This window comes from Adiantum capillus-veneris, chromosome 27 (genome assembly GCF_014529385.1).
Source record: "Adiantum capillus-veneris isolate H3 chromosome 27, ASM1452938v2, whole genome shotgun sequence".
NCBI lineage: Eukaryota > Viridiplantae > Streptophyta > Polypodiopsida > Polypodiales > Pteridaceae > Adiantum > Adiantum capillus-veneris.
This window is the reverse complement of record NC_140957.1, coordinates 105,248,854-105,258,416: the sequence shown is the minus strand read 5'-3', so window position 1 is coordinate 105,258,416 and position 9,563 is coordinate 105,248,854.

Here is a 9,563-nt window from a genome sequence, read left to right as displayed (position 1 = left end):
TCCGTCCTCGGAAGCTATTGAGTTGAAGCTCGTTGGTCGAGGTGGAAGAGCATTTGAGATGAACGTCCTTAGCCTTCTTCAGTCACTGCAAAATCAAACAACATTGCATAGTAATTTCATTCTCATAAGCGATTAAAAAGCATATGCAATTTTAGGCAGACAAATTGATTGGTAACAAAATTTTAAACAATTTGTCAGCAATAAACATTAAATTGCAATGTAATCAAATGCATAAATAGATGTAAAGGTAAAAGATTAAACAAGTCTGGGGTCGCTAATTTAATGGTCGAAAGGCACTAGAGATTGACTATTAATACCATGGGTAAGCTTCTTAATTTTCTCTGGTTAATTAAGTTGTTTAATCGCGAGAGCCAAGTATTTCATGTTCGAGGGCTGACTAGAGGCTATACCTAGAGGACCTTGTAGTTAAGCTATGATAAAAGGAATTTCTCATGAAATCATCGCCTAACTGATTACCTTTGCCTTGACCCCCCAAAGTCTTTTCACAGTGATTCAATTTTGATGTGTGTGCTTATTTTGTATGCCTTGGGTTTTTTTCTTTTCAAGGAAAAGCGCCCACATTGGGAACCTCTAGGGCTCTAGTACCATAGGCGATACATGTGAGTGGAGTACCAATTGAAGCAGGGATTTCTCTTCCAGCTTAAAATTTTACATTGTGGCACTTTGATTTTTTTTTGTTTTGTTTGTTTTCATCATTTAATTTTGTAGCTTTGGGGGGTCATACAACTCTGATACACCTCCCCAGGCTCATCACACTAGTAAACTCCCTTTATAATACTTAAGCTAAAGGTCAATAGGGTCAAGCCCACTAGAAATCCCTAGTACATTTCACACAATGCTGCCTAAATCGGATTAAGAACCTAAGTAACCATTTCTTATTAGGAAGGCATTCTCCATGGTATTAAGAGAAGATTTCTAACACCTAGCTTGGTCAAACAAGCTTAGTCGGACTGCTTGATTTTTAAACCTAGACAAGTGATTATGACAAAAAATTACATTGAATTAAATGTTTGATACTAAGCAAATGCGGTGAATATTAAGCTGCCAATCACAATTAAAGCAGACAAACATGGATGCAAAATAGATAGGGGCAATGCTAATGGACAAAAAATAATTGTTTGTGTTGATGGTCGCGCTTGATCTGAAGTGTGAACGAGAGAAAGGTTCCATGAAGGTCCAAATCCTATCAATAGCAACATGCTCCTGTACACACTAGGAAACAAAAGAAATACCTCCAGGAGGCACATTAGTGGAAAAAGGTACCAACACTTATTGAACACAACAAAAAACATAAGGAACCCTAACCTAATTATTTGCACTCCCCCGAGAGAGTCAAGGGAATAGGATATTGTAGAGGTTGGGGGGAAACCCTAAGGCTAAACCCGTATCCTCGTCGTCGAGATAAACAAAGTCATCATCCATGAGACCATATGTGCCATCCGTGTAGTCCTGTAAATTTTCTTCTTCATCATAGGTGCCCATGTTTACTAAGAAGGTCAATAGACGCCTATAGTCATCTTGGTCAAAAGGGTAGGCTTGTGCAATGGGAGAAACGCTCTCTACTAAGTATGGATCAGACGTGGTCAAGAGACGTATCAGCCATTCTAACTCCTCAAAATTCCTCTCACATGCTAGCGTACCTATCAAATCCCATTCACATGCAAGCATTGGAAAGACCATGTGAAACATTTGTGAAAAGTAACGAGGGTACCTCTCACCCAAGGCAGGAGTGGATGACTCTAGCGTACTAGCCATATCTGTACACGCAAATAGATGATGGTTAGAGTGCAAATATTACAAGGGTCGTGTTCTTGTGCATAATTTGTTTTTATGATTTTGTGTTATGGCTCTTGCTCTTTTACTTTTTTATCTTGTTTTTATGAGTATAAGGCTTTATATATGCATTCCCTAAGATTGGAGATTAAGAGGTCAGGGAGAAAGGTTGAGAGGGAAGCAAGTGAATAATGGATGTCCGCAAACACTCCCCCCTTCCTTGGGTAGATCATACCGTTTGAAATGATGTCGTCACCTTTTGAAACCAGTTGTTCCAAGTTGTTATAGGTAAAGATTTTTTCCAGTAGTTTTCTATTACCTTAGGTGCCTCATCGAGTTGCAAGGGTGGTAAGGTACTCTCCCAAGATCGAACTTGAAGTGGTTCATCAGGTGATTCTTGAACATTGGAAGGTGTGGATTCCTTTGTAGCTTCATGGAGGTCCACTATTGTAGGTGGAGGCTGTGTAGAAGCTTTTACCTCTATGGATGTATTACATGAGGAGCTAGAAGCTTCATGGAACTCCCCCCTTCCTGAGCTAGGTGGAATAAATTGGTTGTGCCTTGGAGCCCAAACTAGCTCTAGACTAGGTGTGTAGCATTCTGTGATCTTTCCCTTCCCACGGTCTTCCATTGGCTTTAGCGTTACACTGTTTGACTCATATGGGTTTGTTTTCGATAGGGAAGGACACATTTTACGTTTAGGTACCCAAATTTTCTCATTTCCATCATAGTAGCCTTGGGCTTCTAATAGTCGTTTTGGAATCTATCATGATTTGGTCTTGACTCTCCTAGAGCGCGCTCTTGGTTTTCCAGGGAAATTTTTTCTTGGAATGGATGGGAGGGTTGAGGTAGTTGGAAGTAAGGCCTTGGGGACCCATTGATATGTACTCTTAGGTCGTGCAGGTTGAGTACTTGCAATATTACTGCTTGCTGCAACTACAAGTTTTGAAGTGCTAGGTTCATGGGTAGCCGGCAAAGACGAGTTAACCACCTTGGCTTGTGAATGTTGGCCATCCTTCAACTTTGCTAGAGTTTGCAACGTAGGTGACTTTGCTTGAATGATAGGGGTAAAAGTCGGTGGTCGCGTCGTGACACTACCAGTATCCCAATCAATAGTGCATTTGGTTGCCAACATCCACGTGCGTCCCAGGTTTACATTGCCTTCCATAGCTCCCGCGGGCATGACTAGAAACCTCTGCACTATGCTTCCATTGTCATAGACAACAAGGGTCTGAAGGACTCCAAGAATAGCAGTTTTATTTTTATTAATGCCCTTGACTTGCATCGTACTCGGGGATAGGGTCGGTTTCCCTAATTGACACCAAACTCCATAGGATAACAAATTGTGTTTAGCTCCCGTATCTAATAAGGCATTGTATAGTACTTTCCCATAGGGGCTATTTAGCTCAATTGGGTATCGTAGGGGTGGCTCAGATTCTAATGAGTCGTCATCTGTGTCCTCGAAAAATGCTTGTGTGATTCCCAGATTAGCCTCTCGTTGGCGTCTAAGACGTTGTTGTCGTTCTCGAGCCTCAACTCTTGCTTGGATTTTTATAAGCTCTGCTTGTTCGTTGGCAGCCTTCTTTTGATGGATGGCTTGCAACTCTTCCTGGCTTAGAGGATCATAATATCTTTTGAATTTACTCCCATTAAGGAATCCAATGGTTTCAACTCCATCTAGAGTCTCCACATGAATGGTACCTTGCGGGGTAATTTCACACACTCGATATGGTCCCTTACCAGCGTATTTCAATTTCTTCTTTTCATTACGTACCCCGTACCTTGATGTCTTTATCCTTTAAATGTCTATCAAACCACTTCTGTCTCCTATCCTTCTCCACTAGAGCATTTCGCACAGCTAATTGCCTCTCTTCATCTAGCCTTTCCAGGATATATAATCGCTCAACTAAGGGGTTACCATCCCAACCTTCTTGAGAAGCTACTCGAAGATTAGGAATGACAAACTCCCATGGCATAACTGCTTCTTGGCCATACACCATCTTAAACGATGTGCAATTAATAGAAACTTTATACGCAGTACGATAAGCCCATAAAGCTGATGTAAGCTTTAGGTCCCAATCAGTGCGATGAGCCTCAACTGTCTTTGTCAAAATGGAGATGAGAGTTTTGTTGGTACTCTCAGCTTGGCCATTTGATGGGGGATAATAGGGTGTAGACTTGTGGTGAGATATCATGAAGTTTGATGTGAGTTCTTTTATTACTTCATTTATAAAATGAGTTCCATTGTCACTCACAAGTTCAAAGGGGCATCCAAAACGTGTGATAATGTTCTCAAAGAGGAACTTAGCTGTTGTTTTTGCATCTGCCTTTCGTGTTGCTTTTGCTTCGGCCCATTTGGTTACATAGTCGGTAGCCACAATGATATATCGTGATTGCGTGTTATGTGCAGCCGGACTAATCGGTCCTACAAAGTCTAAGCCCCACTTTTCAAATGGTTGGGTTACCTTGATGGGATTTAGAGGCATCCTATCCCTTCTTTGTGGCTTCTTGAAGCGTTGGCATTCATCATATCTCTTTGCAAAAAGTGATGCATCCTTAAACAGAGTGGGCCACCAATAGCCTGACTGTAAGATCTTTCGGGCAGTCAACTTTCCTGAAAAGTGGCCACCAGCTACGCCCATGTGTGCCTCTTGTAGAATATATAAATACTCATCCTCGCGGGCACAGCGTCTAAGAACATCATCTTTTCCTCTCTTATAGAGAGTTCCAGCCAGTAAGCAATAGGGTTCGCATTCCTTGATTAATTTTCGAGCTATATCTTTTCGCAGCTCTTTGGGTGGAAAACCATTAACTAAGAAGTTAACAATCTTTTCACTCCATTCAGGCATTGTCTCAACAATGAACAAAGGAGTATCAGGCAATTCATCATCAACCCCCGTAGGAGCTTCGCCATTAGGGATACGAGATAAATGATCCGCCATGACATGTTTCCTCCGAGGCCTCACAACAACGGTGAAGTCAAACTCAAGAAGAATTAACAACCATCGTGTAATTCGACCTGTGGAACACGGCTTGTTTACCAAATATAGCAATGCTTGATGATCAACATAAAACACAAACTTGGTAGCAAGAAGGTAATAGCGAAATTTCTTTACTGCGTAAATCATAGCTAGACCTTCGCGCTCTGTAGTAGTGTAGTTCATCTCGGCATCATTTAATTGGCGACTTGCGAAGCTAATAGGGTAGTCCAATTTATGTTCTCCTGGTTGAGTTAGAACACACCCAATAGCAAAGTTTGATGCATCAATATGCACATGAAAAGGTACATTCCAATCAGGTGTTCGCAGGATTGGAGCACTTGTTAGGGCCTTCTTTAATAACTCATAAGATTGATGACATTCTTCCGTCCAGTGAAACTCGATAAGAAGCTTGTACAATGGACGCGCTATCTCGACAAAGTTTAAAATAAACCTTCGATAATAACCAACATGGCCCATAAATCTTTGAACTCCTTTATAGTTCGTAGGTGGTGGCAAATCGACAATGGCTTTAATCTTACTCTCATCTGTGGATATCCCGTTCTTGGATACTATATGCCCTAGAATGACTCCATGCTTAACCCAAAATTGGCATTTGAAAGGGTTCAATGAGATGCGATAAAATCTGCACCTTTCAAATATTTTTCGTAGATATAACAAATGCTTCTCCCAAGAAGAATAAACACAAAGGTCCTCTAGGAAAGCTTCACAAAACTCCCTTAGAAATTCTTTAAACGCAGTGTTTATTAATCGTTGGAATGTAGCAGGGACATTTGTTAAGCCAAAAGCCATAACACGAAATGCAAACACTCCAAACTCTGTGATAAAAGAAGTTTTAGCTTGGTTCTCTAATGCAATTGTGATTTGATTGTAACCAGAGTACCCATCTAAAAAGCTATAAGCTTCCTTGCCCGCAACTCTTTCAAGCACATGTTCTGAATATGGCAAGGGATAATGATCTCTCCTAGTAGCTGCATTAACTTTCTTGAGGTCCACGCACACTCTTAGTTTCCCATTCTTTTTTGGCACAATGACTATTGGAGAAACCCATTCTGAGTGCTCAATAGGGTAAATGAATCCACATTGGATAAGTTTTTCAATCTCCTCTTGTACAATTTTGGCGTACTTAGGATTCATTGGATAGGGTCGTTGTTGGACGGGTTTAGCAATGTTGATCATGGGAATTGTATGTTGCACCATAGAAGGTGGAACGCCCTTCATGTCATGATATGTCCAAGCAAAGATATCCTTGTATTCCTTGAGGAGCTCCTTAAGTACAGCCTCTTTAGTTTTGGTAAGGTCTTGAGCAATAAAGACTGGTTTAGACTCCTCACCTGGTTCTGATAATTCTATCTCTTTAACTACCGTTGGACCATCATAGACTCCACTGCTTCCATTGGTAGTTATTCATTGGGCTTTGGCATACACAACCTTTCGCTCCCTCGTGGTATAAGATTTAAATTGTTCAGGAGCCGTATGTAAGTCAGCAGGCTCTTGTCCTGACAGAGACCTTTCTTTTAGTTCTGCCTCCTTTTGTTGTTGTGCTAACTCTCGGTTTTGACGTCTTCTTATAGTTCGACTCAATTTCGGCTCTGTAACCTCCAATTGAGTGAGGTCAATGGGTCACGGGCTGCACCACATGACACTCTGGAGATGTTCACTCCAATTGTCTACTAGCTTTCGATGAGCATCACATGCCCCTAGATAGCTAAGCCATTCTGTAGTAGATCTTTCCTTGTTTATCCTAGCTCTCACATTTGCTCGATATTGTCATCTCTTATATGACCTTTGTTTCTTGTTAAGGTTTTGATTTTGGTAAATGTTTGAACTCGACTTGCCTTATAGGTCTTCGCTTGTATTTTCTTCACTCTCATATAAATTACCATAGATGGTCGTACTAGGCCTTGAGTGTTTAGTTTCTATACTTGGTTCACTCGATGTTTCCTCGGGTTCTGAATCCATTTCTCCCTGAGATTCTGTTTCTGATGTGTATTGGCCTGAAGCCTTTGAGGAATCATCAGTTTCACTCTCAGGTAGGTGTGCCTCTTTCTTATCATCGGATGTTACATGCGCTACACCTAACATGTTTACTGGTGCAATGTGTGGTATCTCTTCCCCATCTGGTGTTACCCAGGTTGTTCCTCTAGCTCCCCATGTATCTATAGTTGTCGCTAGGTGTACCCAATCGACATTGTCTGACTCAGCCATTCCGGGTAGGATATCCATATAAGGAGAGTTCTCCCCAATATCCGTGTCTTCGTTACACGTGTAATAATACTGTAATGGATCTGAGTGAATTGTTGTGTCTGATCAATTATCAATGATGAATTTATTTCCTAGAGGATGCGTTCGACCACTTAAAAGATCAACTCGAATGATAGAGTCTTGGAACTGTAAGTAGACGTGGTTTTTGGACCATTCATGCACCATTTTTTCTTCCCTCATGAATGGACGCCCTAAGATCATCTCAAATGACATAGGATGCTTGAAAAAATCCATAACAATGAAAGTCTACCTTACCTTGTGTCCCAAGACCTTGATCATGAGATCCTTTAGCATTCCAATAGGCGTAACAATAGATCCATTAGCCATTTTTACCACTACGCTTGTGGCTTCAAGGTGAGGTCTCCCCATAGACTCCCAACAACTCTTTGTCACCATGCTGACTCCCGCACCACCGTCAAGGACCCCCTTTACAGTTAATCTTTTAGTAGTGATTGGTAGAGTAGCATTAGATTCATCACCTTCAAAGTATTGCCCCAACTTGTTAACGGGTATTTCAATTATAGATTCATGTCCCGCTAGGTCAAATGGTGGTGCTAAATGTTCCTCATCATTCATTATCGAGTCAGGTTTGTTCATATGTGCAAACTGTGGTAATCCAGCCTCTAATTCTCCATTGAGGAAGGCTCGAAGAGCTGAGACTAGCTCGGGGTCTTTATATAGTTTGGACATGATGGTGGTTCTAACTTCTGAAGACATGAAATCCATCAATTTGGCAATGTTTAACGGCACCTTTTGGCCTTGAGTCCCTTGACGTGGGGAAGATGGGATCTCCATTTCTTTGATAGGATCAAGTAGTCCCTCTGTAAACATTCTTTCCATCAAGAAGTGAGTACGCCCACTTTCCCATGACTTTCAGTCACTTTCTTCTTGGATGACACTAGGTATGTCCAAGGGTCTATGGACTTGGTGAGGTTGTTGTTGTGTAGGGAACACTGTGTCTGTAATCTGGATCTTCCTAGGTGCTGGTTCTAGATCCCTTTGGGTATCTTCTACCAAACTCCTTAAATGCTTGACTCGCTCAATCTCCTCTGTAGGGTTTGGGTAAGTTCCTATCTTCTTTTTGGATCCTGGCCATTGTGGCTCATGAAGATCTTCCTTGTTGGTTTCTATGTTAGTGGTCGTTTTGGTCTCCATGGTTTCACCTGAATCAGAATATTCTTCAGCGTCATTCATACATACGGGGTCATCACCAGTCCCTATGTTGGTCTTTGAGCTGGGGTCTGACTTCGCTGCTTTTTGCGATCTCTTTCTTCGTGTTTTCTTCTTTTTCTGGGATTGGGCAATTGATGCCGTGTCTCTTTCCTCAAGAATATAATTTTGTTTTTGGAGCATCGATCGTGTGAGTGTGTTTACTGGTACTATGTTTATAGTTGGTGGTGTCCCATCAACAATCTCTATTAAGTTCAATGGTGTGATTTTCGGTGCGTTTGGATTGTTAGGACACTGTGCGATCAAATGATCTATGCCACAGCGATTACAAGTGAGTATTGGCATTGCCAATGCACTCCCTTGACTTGTTTGCATTAGTGCAGCATTCTTTTGCATTCTAATGGGGCACTCAGCTACTCGATGTGGTCCACCACATTCGTAGCACTGAAGAGGTGGTCTCCTGGAAAAACTATTAATGTTTTGGCCTCTTGCTGCTAGCGCAGTAGCTTGATATACCGGTTTGATTTGTCCCCAATGGTCTTCCATATATTACATGGGACACTCCTCAAGCATGTCGACTCCATAGGTGATACTAGAGTCTATGTCCTCTTCGCAATCTACATAAGTACTAGATGACTCGCAACCTATTTGGTTCATAGGTGTAACTCTTGGATGAGGGGGTTGCGGTCCTAGCACTGGAGGTGGCAATGGTGTGGTTTGGACCACATTTTGGGTTCTAGGGACCATGTGATGTAATGGCAACTGTTGCTCCATGGGTGGGGTAGGCATCAATGCAGGAACTCGAGGTGAGTCTTCCCAAGCTATAGGCAGTCTATTTTCCATGATGCGTTTAAGCATTAGGCAATCCTTCGCTTGATGGCCATACCTACCACACGCCTTACAAGTCCCGTTAAACTTTACTCTGAAAGTAGGGCATTCACTCGTAGTATGTGGGCCCAAGCAAATTGAGCACCATTGTTGCTCCCTTCTTGGATACATATGAGTGTTTTGTGGAGCACGATTACCCCTAAGGCTTTCTTGGATGGCCTTAGTGAGATCAGCCAAAGTCATCTCAGATATCGTTTGCTCTTTCACGATTGGCTTTATCTTCATTGGCTCATGTCCTGACGCTTGCGAGCTACTAGACTTCGGCTCGGCAAGCACTCTTTCTCTTGCAATCATTAAATTATCCTCCAATTGGATTGCATTCATGGTGACTGCTTCCCAAGTAGTGATACTTCTAATGACTAGGCCATTATACATACTTTCATGTCGTAGTCCCCTAATGAATCTATCAAGCAATTGGTTGTTTTTGAATCACTCGTTTGGATTGCA